This window comes from Bubalus bubalis, chromosome 8 (genome assembly GCF_019923935.1).
Source record: "Bubalus bubalis isolate 160015118507 breed Murrah chromosome 8, NDDB_SH_1, whole genome shotgun sequence".
Taxonomy (NCBI): domain Eukaryota; kingdom Metazoa; phylum Chordata; class Mammalia; order Artiodactyla; family Bovidae; genus Bubalus; species Bubalus bubalis.
The window spans coordinates 51,918,591-51,933,125 of record NC_059164.1 but is presented as its reverse complement, the minus strand read 5'-3'; the positions used below and the strand labels follow the sequence as shown (position 1 = coordinate 51,933,125).

General features: G+C 36.0%; 1 protein-coding gene across 1 annotated transcript in view; it reads right to left on the bottom strand.

Annotated features, from left to right (window-relative positions):
* TFEC (transcription factor EC) overlaps positions 1 to 12,540 on the bottom strand; it is a 222,088-nt gene extending 209,548 nt beyond the window's left edge. Inside the window, exon 1 of the mRNA XM_044946639.2 lies at positions 12,446 to 12,540. The gene's annotated coding sequence lies outside the window, so the exon portion shown is untranslated. The remainder of the gene's footprint in view (positions 1 to 12,445) is intronic.
* Between the last annotated feature and the right edge of the window lie 1,995 nt (positions 12,541 to 14,535).

Below are 14,535 nucleotides of genomic sequence, written 5' to 3'. Positions count from 1 at the left end.
CACCAAAGTCAGAACCCCTGAAGAAAGGACACTGTGGTCAGTCCCTGAAAGAAACTGCCCTGTTTATAGAGCCTGTAGAGACACTTGTATGCCACAGCTTTATCTCTGAGTGGAGAGCAGAGAGAGGTTAGAGAAATGTAATGGTCTTCCTTTCCTAACCGCAAGCCTGTCTCAGAAAAATCAGGCTGTCTCTATGGTCCAAAATACCCATATCTGGAAATGTCAATTAAAGTGATCCCGGTTTGGTAGGAAACACAAGTTCCTAGCAAAAGCATACATATAGGTAAACTCACCTTAACATATCTCAAAAAGTCTCACAGTTAATGCTTCAAGGTTGGCTCACAGTGAAAAGCCATCAAACACTAATGGATCAAACAACTATAAATAAGAACTAAGATATAAATCAAGAAACTGCCAACTCAGACTCTCAAAAATGGTTAACCTCATAATGATCAGAAGCCTACAAAATGAGTTTACTTGTTACCATTAAATAAATAAAAGAGACTATTATCAACTACAATCAAAGAAGAAGAAATTACGGAAATAAATCAATAATAATATCCAATTTTGAGGATTATAAATAATTAATATCAACTATTATACTGTGTAAAGAATAGCACACAAGTAAGGAGAGTATATGACTGGTGTATGTATGTATGTACAAATTCAAGCATCATCATTTCTCAAGTTGGAAGGATCAATAGAGCCTTTCAGAGTTATTTCCAAATAATAATACATTTGATGTTATATTTGGGGATATCTTCAAATTTCAACAGAAAAATTCATGCTTTTCTCTCATTCTCCCAATTCCCACATTCTACACTCAACAAAAATTTATATAACTTTTTCAGTCTTGGGACAATAAAGAACTGGAAAAAAGACATTAAGAGGTACTGAACTCAGTAATTCACCATTAACTCCTCAAATATTATGTCTTGCCTCTAAGTAATGGGGCATTCACACTGTAATTCCTTTACAACAGCCAATGTGCAACCAGATGGAAATCAGACTAACTCAAAAAATTTCCTCCTCCCTGTCTTGATTCCCCACCAAGTAAATTAATTCCAGACTTTAGACATTAAGTTGACTTTTAAAATCCAAATAATTACACATTCCAACAGACCAAAACATTTGTCACATTTAGTCTAAAGTTTCTTTTTTGTTATACCTTGTTTAATTTTTATAGTTTACTACTAATCTCTGTCTCTTACTTAAAATTGCTTATTATTAATCAGAAGACCTTACTTCTGTTAAAGCTCCTCTTCTGTGGGTAGTGAAACTATGACTTTCCAACTCCCAACTTCTTTTTGGTTTTAAATTTTTCAATGATACACACGAATTAGTTTTATAATAAAAATAATTAAATCTGCTTTTAAATTTGAAGTCAAGGGATAAATTATATCCTCTGGGGCCTCCATTACAATACTGAATACAATGAACTTCCTTGTCTTTAAATTTTATTTTAGAGTCATTAGAACTATGATTCAATGGTCTTAAAGAGAAAAAAAATTCACAGCTCACCTTTCTGCTCAAAAACTACACCACTGCACTCACATGGTGATATACAAATGGTTAAAGATAATATTAAAACAACAACAATAAAAACAACAACAACTACCTTGGTGTCTATATGTTTAGAGAATATGTTTGCATTTTTATTGCTATCACATTACTTTCTTGTAGAGTGTATATTTAGGGGAATACTATTTTAATACTATGTTAACTGGAAGTGAAACTAACATTAAAAATTCATGAGCAGAGTTTTTGTGTTCTCATATTAGCATTCAGAGGTAGAGTAAGGATGATTGGAAAACATGTGGGTTTGACTCAAACTCAAATTATATTTGTTCATATAGAAATAAAGCCCTTATGATATATGATTTCTTGGCTCAAAGCTTAATTTGCTAAACATTAATTTTGATATGCATCTCTTTTAAAAGTGAGTATAATTAATAATATAAAATCAACATTTGAGGTTTTAAAATTACAACTTCTAAACATTATTTTATTCAAACTACAATATTTTCATTTATTTCCTTTGAAAATAATGCAAGTTTTGTGCAGCATTCCAAATGCACCATTATTAGCACATGAAAATGAATAAATGTGTGACAAAGTCTGAATTTCTTTTGAAAGATTGACTGATGAATCTTATTTAAATTCAAAATAGATTTTTTCTAACATTTATCTGAACACAAAATATTTTCATTTGTTGTTAGCTTTTGAAATTTTTACTCTCTAATTGAATTTTTCTCCTTAGCACGGTTTGTTTTTTTCAACAAGAATGAAAACTTGTTACGATGAAATTTTCTTTTATTCAGCAGGACAAATGTACTTGTCTCTTTATATCATCATACAAATTTTCATAATTGGAAGATTTGCATTTTTGATGGATGAAATAGTGAATGAACACCTGTAGTGCAAGATACTATACAGTCACCCATTTAGTTAGTTCACAACAAAATCTGAATTGATTTGTTTCACTGAATTTTAGTATTTTTTTCACCAAGACATCCATGATAATTCAGTAAGCATTAGACTTCAGCAAAGATTAAATTCCTGGAAAATGTTTTTATTAGTTCCCAATGTAAGAAATAGAATAATTCAAACATAAATATAGGCCTTTCTGGTAATTTTGTCAAAAATATGTATTAAAACCTTTTCAAGTGTTCGTGCAAAGTAATACTCCAATCTCTACAAGTGTACCTAGATTAAACTTTGAATTTAAAATATAGCATTTATGAACAATGTATTCATGAGCTTTAGTTTGGAAAAAATGTCAAGGACTTTCCCTGCCAGCTAATATAGAAGAACAAGGACCAGATTTACACCTGTATCTTAAATAACTAAAAATTAAAACAAAATATACCAAACAATGATTTTCAGACACTGAACAAAGGGCAGAAGAAAGCAGTGATCCCTGAGAGAAGGGATATAAATTATTTAAGTTCTATGGTTGTTTCAGCTTACTTCCTGGAGAGAGTTTCCAAACCACAACACAAGGAGAGAGAATCCAAACAGAGCCCAGAGTTCTCTCTGAATTGAAGAGACAGAGACAAGAATCTGGAGAGGCCAAGGCAGTTAGAATTTGCATGGCAGAGAAGAGCCACCACAGCAAAAAGAGCTACAAAAAGAGAGAGCTCCTGAGGCACAGAGTTGCCCTAGAGACCTGCTGAGTACTGATCAGAGTATAAGCAAACTACCTTTGGCTGAGCAATGAACTTTTGTAAAGAAGCAGTAGGAATAATGTCTAGAGATCACACAAAGCTAGAAATGGTTCATAATCCCAAAAGCCAGGGTAGAAAATGCACAAGAGCATCAGGAAGGGTACTAGAAGGGTATTGCCTTCCTAATTTGGGACAAATTAGCCCTAGACTTGGCTCGGTTGGTAAAGAATCTGCCTGCAATGTAGAAGACCCAGGTTGGATTTCTGGATTGGGAAGATTCCCTAGAGAAGAGAATGGCAACCCACTCCAGTCTTTTTGCCTGGAGGATTCCATGGACAGAGGAGCCTGGAGGGCCACAGTCCATGCGGTCGCAAGAGTTGTACACAACTGAACGACTAACACACCCATACACAGCCCTAGACTAAAGACAGCTTTGATTCCATCTGGCAAAAATTAAAGCTAGTTGTGAAAGAATCAATATGTTCCCAAGCAGCTTAAGTTCATCCCAGAGAAAACCTCAAGAATGTTTCTAAAAATCACTAAAAATGCCAATACTCACAATGCTTGGTATCCAATCAAAAATTACAAACAAGTAGTTAAATATGAACAACAGTGTGGGAAAACTAATTTAATAAAAGCAGACCAATGAATGCTGCAAATGACAGCAACAGTAAAAAGCGTGTTAAAGCAACTGCTACAACCATGCTCTATAAGTTCAAGAGGGTGGAAGAACGAATGAGCCTATTAAGGAGAGAGAGGCCTGAGAGATATTATTAACACCAAAGATCTAACTCTAAATTCTAGAAAAGGAAAATATAATGTCTAAAATAAAATTTACTCTGGATAATAAAAATCCAAACCTGACAAGTGGAGAAGCTTGCAACCAGAAAACACAAACAGGTTGGACAAATAGCCCTCATATTCCTATCCTTTGAGCAAATTAAGTAACAGTGATAAACTGGCTATATTCTATTCCTGTGGTGTTATAGTTTTTATAGTTGTAGTTGCTTGTTTTGTGTTTTTCATTCTACCTATGATCATTTGCCTTACCCATAGTGATTAGCAATATTTAGACAAAGGGAAAAAAAATGCTCTCTGTTCCTTTACTGTTTTAGCAAACCAAACAAAATATATATTGAAGTTTAAAAAAAAAAAACAGGATTAAAAGCAGATTTGACACTACATAAGGAAAGATCAGTGAATTTAAAACATAATAGCAGAAACGATTCAAAATTAAACTAACAGAACAAGTCTGAAAAAATTAAGGGATTACCAGTGAGCTATGAGACAACTTCAAGTGGACTAATATACATGTAATTAGAGTCACAGAAGGAAAAGGGAAATAAAAACGTTTTCTAGGTTTTGAAAGCTTTCATCTGTGGCCCATCCCTTGAAGCAGAGGATTAGATGAAACCATAAGGAGAGAAGAGTGATTCTGCCCTAGCATAATATTAAACAACACAGTGTTCACTAAACACTGTCCAACAATAGACATTAGGAAGATCATCATTTAATTCTAGTTAATAGTTTTGATCTACAGTGACCATTCTTTATATGGTGCCTATCTTCCCATTTCTGACAAAAATCTTCCCAAGTAGATACATGTCCTGGAATGGCCTACAAGGTGTGAGGGTGAGACAGATAAAGCAGTTAAGACAGGCTGAAGAAAATTTTATAAACTGAAATCTCTAACCTGAAAGTCTGTCACTTACTAATATCCTTCCTTTCCTTCCTCTCTCACACCTCTATGACCCTGCTTAGTTCAGATGGAGGCCTTATTATCTCTTGGTACATCACAGAGCTCTTATTCACAGTGGCATTGGAAGGAGCACATAACTCTCAGTGGAGATCATGACTCTTGAAAGTATGGAGGCAATAACAATATTCATCCATGTATTTTTTTATTTATTCAAAACCTTTTATGGGCCAAGCACTATGAAATGTGTTGGTAATATATTAGTGAATAAGGCAAATACATTCTTAACCCATGGAAATGACAATACCTGGAGAGATTAACATTACCCTGATAATAGCATTAATTAATATATACTTGTTTAGTATACTTGCTGGGGTCCAGCCCCGGTTGGATCCAGGGATTCCCTCAGGATGACTACGTCGGCGATTAAGGGATAGCAAAGGCTGAGAGATTTATTAGATGCTCAATAATAACTGGTTTACGTGGGAAATCAATAAAGTTCGTGACACCAAACTTGCTCTGACCACGGAGGCCGCAGGAGCCCTCTCGAATATCAGAAGGTGCCCCACCTTAGGCACCTTCTCAAGTGGGTCTTAGAAGCCCAGGCAAATAAGTGGTCGCAGAGGACCCCCATGTTCCAAATTATTTTGGCATGAAGGAAGAACAGAAGAGAAAAGGAGGAAAAGGAAACAAGAAAGAATGACACGGGGACACCAAGCTTCGGTGAGCAAGGCCCATAGCTTTATTTTCAACAGGGACTTTTATACCCTAAGTTGCACGTAGAGCATAATAGGGGATGTGAAATCATGCAAAGTCAGCAGTCTTTGATCCTTATCGAAACCAGGGTTTCTTGCCTGCAAATTTATCTTATACAAATGGTTTAGGTGATTTACATCATCTTCTGGCCAGAAGGCCTATTAACATTTTATGACTCTTGGCAAAGGTTTGTCAATCCATAAGACTTATTTTCTCTAAGAGTAATTATTTTAAGGTTTGGCGCCATCCTCCGAAGGTGTTAGATAAAGTTGCATTCCTATAGGGCAGAAGTGCAGTGGGTTTACAACAAAGGAAAGAATTTATTACCTTAAGGGTCTAAAGTTGCTAACACCAAGGCCACGACTTATTTTTTCTACATACCAACTATATTAATTAATACACATTCAAGGATACAAAACAGGGGATGTGGAAACTTGGCAGCAAGCATTGGCTCATCAATGAAATCTTTTACTAGTTTTATTCTGACAGTTTCTAACTCTCTGAGAGGCTCTAAGCTATTTGAATATCTTAAGCTTCCCATGCCTCTCGAGGCTGGGAGACTGTAAACAATCGTATACATAGCTGTAGGAGTCCGGGTAAACTTGTCAGGCAAGTTAGAGAGCTATCTAAGGGGTTTGGATTTAAACACTCCTAATGCCCAGGAACTTATTAACTGGAGCTGTAAGTTAACTCTTTATCAGAGAGAGCGAGATGGTGGTGGGGGACAGCCCCCAGTAAAGTCAGAGGTGAGAGCACAAAGCAGTAAAGTAGGCAGACTCTGGTTTTGGGGGGCAGATGCTCAAGAATATCCAGGGGGACTCCTGAGGCTCGATCCCACCTTTGCGTATGCCGAGCCTCCTTCTTCATGACCTTTGCCATGGGTGGAGCTCCTCACACCGGCTCCTGGCATGTACTAGCATTAATTATTTGTCTGAGGTCAATCACTTTCTTCCATGCTCTGTGCTGTATCTACAGGGGACCAGAGACCCCCCAGAAAATATATTTCCCAGAATTCCTTGCTAACTGACTTCCAGTTAGGTTTGGCTGATAAGAGGAATTGATATAATATTGGAAGGTGGCAGGAGAGGGAAAGTCTTGGGTCTTCCTCCCTATTGGGCATTTATTCCTCTTTGCTTTCTTTGTGGTGGTGTCTCTGAAAGTGGCTGTGACTCTTCTGAGGTCCCATAATTGGCTCTTGATTTCCCTAACTCAGCTATAGTGGTCCAGGCTAAAGTGTCCCCTCTGGCAGTTCTAGCACTCTGGTAGGCACCAAAGAAGTCAAAAACACACTCCCAATCTAGGTTACCTCACTTTACTTTTACAGTTCCTAAGCACAGCCCGCAAATCCCCCTTTTTCCATATCACTGTCAATTGGCCCCAGTCTAGTTCAAAAAGAACCCAGAGTATGGAACCAATGCTTTTACCACTTGTATAACTAATTTGTTCTATCAAATTCACCTTCCTTGAACGATCTAGTGTGATTTCTGTTTCCCTGACTGATACATTTATCATTTTGATTAATGTTAAGTACACGGTCCAAAGAACATATATAATGGGAGATCTAATCTCTACTGGGGAATCAGAGTTTCCTTGAAGAATTAATGTTTAAACTAAGAAATAGAGTATGAATAGAAGTTAGCCAGGTAAAGGGAAGTCGGATGATCAAATATCACATTATTTAAGATATCAAAGCACTATTCTACAAAAGGCACCTCCCTGCTATACAGTTGACATAGTTCCATGGTGTACTTCTTACAGTGTTACTGAAACCTACAGCAAGCCTGCCAGGGTCTACTTAGAGGGCTAAAACAAAGAGTTGTTTTGTTTTGTTCAGTACTACGTCTACGATTACAATTAGCAAAATACATTTCAAACATAGGAAAACAAGATATTAAAAACCAGAGAAATACTTATTTTCATGTGGGCTTCCCCATAACTCTACCCATCCTCAGCCATGAATCTCTAAAACAGTTTGGCCATGTAGAAACGGGTCACATATAATTGTAGCCCTCTCTTTCTTGTGATTCTCTAGAATTTCTGCTTGGTTTCTCAAGGGTTTACTTTTTATGTTTCCTGAGTGTAGCTCACAAATCTGACATTTTCCATGTTAATGTTAATTAAGCCTCAATTTAAACGGAAGAGAACCCAGGCTATGAAATCTAGGCAGGACTCCTACTGGCTCCTTATTTGTACCTGAAGAAGGTTTTAGACTAAAAAATTATTAACATACTTTGTTATATTCATATCCTATGACCAGGTAATTCTGTTACATACATGCATTTTAGACCATATGGGAGACTTAGCATAAGTTGGACTTATTGGCACTCTATCTTCATCTCTGGTTTTGTATGTAAATACTAACCTTTATTTTGGAGTAGCAGTAGGGAAAACCACTAGGCTATTCAATACTTATTTATACTTCACAGTTCTCAGTCATGTCCAACTCTTTAAGCTCCTCTGTCCATGGGATTATCACAGCAAAAATACTGGAGTGTTGCCATTCCTCCAGGGGAATCTTCCCAACCCAAGGATCAAACCCACATCTCCTGTGGCCCCTGCAGGCAGATTCTTTACCATTGAGCCACCTGGGGAGCCCTATTTTGGAGTATCTTCAATTAAAATTTGTCAATTAGAAAGTAATTTGGGGACTTCCAATAGTAGCAAGAGTTTTGATATCATACCTTAGGCCTCCATCATGTCTCAGATGATCTTTCCTATACTTTCTCATGTTCTATCGTTAAATTGTGTCCTTGGATCATATTCCCTAAAATGTCCTATCTCAGAACACCTTCCTTTCACATGCAGAAGATTCACAAGCACATGAAAAGAACTAGGTTAGCACTGTTTATAGTTCTTAAGAAACTTTTCTTTTTCCTTTCTCTCCATCTCACTCTTTCGCTCCCTCCCCTGTCTTTTCTCTCTCCATTCTCTTCTTTTTTCTGCCTTCACTTGCTTTTCCTAATTTTCTTCCCATTTCTCCCATTAACTTCCCTTATGACAGTTGGGAAGATCCTAAATGTTCAGTTCAGAACATAAAAGCAAGTAAAACAGCATTACAAATAGAATTTTAATTCGACAGTATAGATACAATGCATACTATATTCAGTGCATTTGGAATAACATAATAAGGAAAATATAAGCCATAACTCAACTGGGTTAGTTATTATAAATAATATGTAATGAAAAAATACATTTTGTAAGGAATGAACAGGGTTTAGGGGGAGAGAAACCAGGAAACAGATGGGGAAAAATAAAGATAAGTGTGGAGGTGGGGATAGATGACAGCGGCAAAAATACTGAAAATACTTCTCCCCTCTTTTGGAAGCTTTGTCTCCTCTAAACTTTCAAAACTCTTGCTTCTTCTCAGAAGCCTTACCTGAGCACCCCATATTGAATTATCTATTCTCTGCTTTTTCTCACTTGTATCCTAATATTATTACACACTTTAAATTCTATCACACAGAAAGGCATTTATTTATGTGCCTATCCATTGTCCTGCTTTCCACTAAACATGAGTTTCCTTGAGGACTCACTGTTTAGTTTTCAACTTTAAATTCTTCATCTGACACATATGAGGTAGCTTGTTTCAAATTCTATGTCCCCTATTTACTATTCATGTAAACATACACTAGTTTTTAAGATTTTTCTGAGCCACAACCTCCTCTTTTAGAACATTAGGAAACTACTGTATGTGTGTTAGTCGCTCAGTCGTGTCCGACTCTTCGCGACCCCATGGACCGTAGCCCACCAGGCTCCTCTGTCCACTGGATTCTCCAGGTGAGAATACTGGAGTGGGTTGCCATTTCCTTCTCCAGAGGATCTTCCTGACCCAGGGATTGAACCCAGGACTCCTGAAGGGCAGATTCTTTACCATCCGAGCTACAGGGAAGTCCCAAAGTCACTCAGTCGTGTCCCACTCTTTGTGACCCCATGAACTATACAGTCCATGGAATTCTCCAGGCCAGAATACTAGAGTGGGTAACCTTCCCCTTTTCCAGGAGATCGAACCCAGGTCTCCCACATTGCAGGCAGATTCTTTTACCAGCTGAGCCACAAGGGACGCCCAAGAATACTGGAGTGGGTAGCCTATCCCTTCTCCAGCAGATCTTCCCGACCTAGGAATCAAACTGGGGTCTCCTGTATTGCAGGTGGATTCTTTACTAACTGAGTTATCAGGGGAGCCCAGGAAACTACTACCTCAGGATTAAAATTAAATAGCTAGGGTTGAGCTTTCCTTAAGCACTGGGGAATTAGCAAAGTTTTATTTTTAAAAGCCTCAAACTTTTAATGACATTAAACTGGATTCTGTGAGAAGGAAAAGCCTCTGAAGGTTGATGAAAAAAGCAAATTGTCTAATGCCTGGTAGCTGGATTCCTGAGGTTTGGTGGCAAGTTCTACAGTGCAGTAGACCTGGCTCCCTGACGTGACAGGTCTCCCACAGCGCGTGGCAACAGCAGAGCCCTGACAGCAAGGACCTTCGAATGGACCACTGCAGACTCACAAGGTCTCAGAGTGTCTTCCCTGAACCATGTAAATCCAATAGTAACCCAAAGGATGAAGAACGAACCACAAAACAACTAGATTCGGTGAGTGGGGAACTGAAATTTTATTTTATTTTGCACTATGAAGAAATATGATGACTCTTGCCTCTTCATCATTTTCAAGCAGTTCCTATGATAAACCTGAGGTTTCTGGTCAGTGTAAGCTTGGGCACTACAGTACAGAGAACTGTTCATTCTTTGGAGGAAGCTGAATGGGAGGGGCTTTTTCCTAGCTATTAATAGAAGCTTTGTGATTTTTACTCTGAGCTAGAGAAGATTACACTAATCTCACCAGCAGAAAGTCTGGGGAGGATTTTAGTCAACAGCTGACATTTTAGAAATTATTTCCGAAGATTTTTGAAGCATATTCTCTGAAAGTCGCAATCTCTGTGTTAGGCCACCCATAGCAGATCTCAGAAAGTCCTTACTACTCAAATACTTAAATTATTTCACCTTTCCATAACTGATGCTTTTCCATATACATTTAAAATCCTTTCTCTGTTTTACACATTCATTTTTTTTTCTATTAATGAATGTGGTTCACACCCATCACTATTTTCCCTCAATAATTTTTCTTGTCTCACAAGTCTTTTAAGAAATAACAACAGTACCATTCAAATTTCACAGATTTAAGTACAAATATTTTTTAAATGTTTTACAAAGTCTATGAATGGGTAAAGGTAATAAGCAAACAGAAACTATTTCTGAAATTCAATCCTATATCCGTCACATAAGCTTCTCCAATATAATGCTATTAAAAGATATTTCTGGCTTGTTTCACAGCCTTCTGAGTATTTTTTAGTGATTATTTCTTTATGTTCTCCTTCATTTTCAACAAGAAATATCAACTAAAGATTTTAGCTTTAAATGAGCATTATGGACAAGAGAAGACATATCTAAACTAAGTCAAACTATTTCGCTGTGTGAAAAATTATGCGAACCTCTGAAGTATGTATTCCCTTTTCCTGTTGGCCTTATGTAATTTAAGCAACTGAATATATTTCTAGACAAATTTAACAAATTCATATCTTAATTATGTTCTCAAAGAAATTTATTTTCTATTTCTAAAAAATTCCCACCTAAGGTGAAAGAAACATTGAGGGAAATTTAAATGATATCCAAAGGAGAAAAAAAATAAGTCTGAGCTATAAAGTATTTTATAAAGACCTGTGTTGGCTTTGCTTAAACAATAATGGATAAACAGCTATTTCTCCTTTCTTTTATGATTATATACAGCTATAAATATATAGTACTAATGCCATACTATAACAATGCAAATTCTATCTTATAATATTCCACAAATCATGATTAATATTATGAACTGAAGAGGGCCTTTGCTTAATTGTACTTGCTTTTATTATTTTTGATATTTGCTCATATTAAATATATGAAGTAACAAAAAGGTATAATCAAATGTTATTAAATTTTTGACCTTAAAAGATTATAAAATGTTGTGCTAATTTATTATACAATTTATCATTATAAATATGAACAATCTGTGTTTCAGAGCATACATATATAATTCAAATAATTTATTTATTTTATTTTAGTAGTTTTTACTTTTAAATAACTCATTTCTCTCCATTTAAGGGCTATCTGAACTAAGATTCAGTGTGATAAATGAAATGAGCACTTAAGTTACAGGTGTATTTACTGCAATAACTAATGAGAAATAAATGTCATGCATTTAAATTATGAAATTCAAATCTATTTAGCCTCATTTTAAGGAAATATAATTTTCAAAATTTAAAACTTATAATGTATATATGTCTTTATCAAAAATGTACTCTGTAAAATAACTTTTTTATCTGATGCTCTTTCTTTAAATTAGATAAGTGATTGATAGATGATAGATTATATTCCTTACATTGCAAATAATACTTATACGTTCAACCACCTTTTTCTAAACACATGTATTGCATAAAATGAGATAAACAAACTCATGTCAATTCTCCATAAACTTTGACAAAATTTGAAGCCACTTTTGTACAGCCGAAAGAGAAAACTATTTAAAAATCTCAAATATCATTTCTTCAATTCATAGTTTCCTTTTGCTTTTATCAAATTCATCGCTGAAACATTATAATCAAATATTACCAAAAATTTTTTAAATAGCACTAAAATTTTATCTATTTCTAACTTATAGAGCAAAATGTAATTTAAATGTTTTTAACACATGACTTTACAATTAAGTTGAAATTTATAGTTATGTGCTTTTAAATCCCTAGATATATGTAATTCTATATTTTATAGTTCTAATTAAATTATTTAGAGGAAAAAATTACCTTTGTAATGTCTCAGGAACATAGTCTGTGAGAGTCAATCTCTCCATCTGCTTTCTATGTACTATAAGCATTGTCTTTCTGTTCTTTCTTACTTCTCTACTTGTTCTACTTCTATGGGAGGTCAAGCTATATAAACCATGATTTAGTTCCTCTTTTTGGCATTACATTCATTTCTCATATTTCTGACTATAATTTTGAAGAGAATGAGTAATATTTAACTGATCATGATTTGAATAATTTGCAATAGCAAAAAACAACCCAGTTCCTTTTCCCCCTCTATCAAATATTTTACCAACAAATGCTCTACATACAAATAAAAGTTAGAAGTGATTAATATAAAAACTGAGAAGTAAGCACAAATTTCAATGTGTAATAAGAGGATAATATTGCCACTGTTAGGTGAAGTCTCCTAGGAAAAAATAAATTATTCCTTTGTCATCATTATCTGGCTTTGTTCCTCTGGATTTTAGAAATTTTCATCCAAAAAGGTCAACAAATAAGTCCAAGTTGGAAACACTGAGCTTGCTTCAAAGATTTGTAAAGCAAGTAATCTTCCCAGACAAAAAAGTAACTTACATACATCCGTGTATCTATGTCTGTGTGTGTATTTGGCAATGGATGAGTGTGGGAATCATTACCAATGCTCACCGTTTTCATTCATATTCCAGTCTCTTATAGTTCAGACACTTGAAGTTAGGCGTTGCCATGGAACTAACTTTGGCACAAAGAAGTAAAGGAGTTTGAAACATTTACTTGCTGGTAATTGGCTCTACATCCCTACTTTCTGGCTGCCTTGGTGGTTGTGGAAGCAAGTATCCAGCTTCCATCAACCCAGGGCCCCAAATGACTCTGGTGGACAAAATCCTCCTATAACCTACATTGAGCTTATAGCCCAAATGAAAAAGAACTATTTTATTAACTACTGAGATTTGGAGATTAAATGTCTAACCTAGTCAATTCTAACTGGTTCAGGGGATGAAATTATAAGTACTCTATTTTCAAAAGTAGTGTACCTTTAACTGCCCATGTCTAGAAGAACAAGCCTCTGCACTCTCCTGTGAGCTACCTTCCTTCTACAATGAATGTGCAGAATAGTGGTATGGAAAGAGGACAGTGCTTGGGGATCTGCATAGTTGTCCAAAGCAATGCAAACTAATCAGCAGCAAAGCTTGGACTTCTCACTAACTTGTTGCATTACTTTGGGCAAGTCATTTAAGCACTCTAACATTAAGTTTCCCATTTGTAAAATGGGTACAATAATAGCATCTCTGTTTATACAACCAAGTTGAGTAACATAATAATGTACAAATTTTATGTGCTGCCCTTACTAGAAAATAGAAATGCACTCTATTCTTCTCTAAATCACCAATACCACAATGGATACTAAATAAATATTAATAATTAAGGCAAAGGCAAATTCTATTTTAATAGTTATTTAAGCCTTTAATCAATGTCTAACACTGGTGACTGAGAACATTTCTTTCAGGAAATACTTTTAACTAGCAAAGTATTTAATTATTTTAATGTGTTAAATACTTATTAATGACTTACCACATGACAGGTATTGTTCTATGCAATGTGTATGTTAAGTCGCTTCGGTCTTGTCTGACTCGTCGCAGTCTGACTCGTCGCAGCCCCACAGACTGTAACCCACCAGGCTCCTCTGTCCATAGAATTCTCCAGGCAAGAATAGTAGAGTGGCTTGCCTTTTCCTTCTCCAGGGGATCTTTCCAACCTAGGACTCGAACCTGAGACTTTTGCGTCTCCTGCATTGGCCGGCAGGGTCTTTACCACTACCACCACCTGGGAAGATCCCTCTATGCACTGGAGGAGTAGATAATTAAGCCAATTAGGCAAATTCTCTGATGTGATGGAGGAAAACAGACAGTGACAAGCAGAGGCTATAAGCAGAAAAAAAAGGAGGCAAGGGAGAGTTTGATAAGTAGTCAGAAAAGACCTCCTTATTAAGCTGACATTTAAGCAAGAGTATTCAAAGAAGAAATGTAAACCATGTGAATACTTGAGGAAACAGCATTCCAGGCAGTGGGTGCAGCATGTGCAAGAGCCATGAGGCAGGGGTGTTCCTAGTG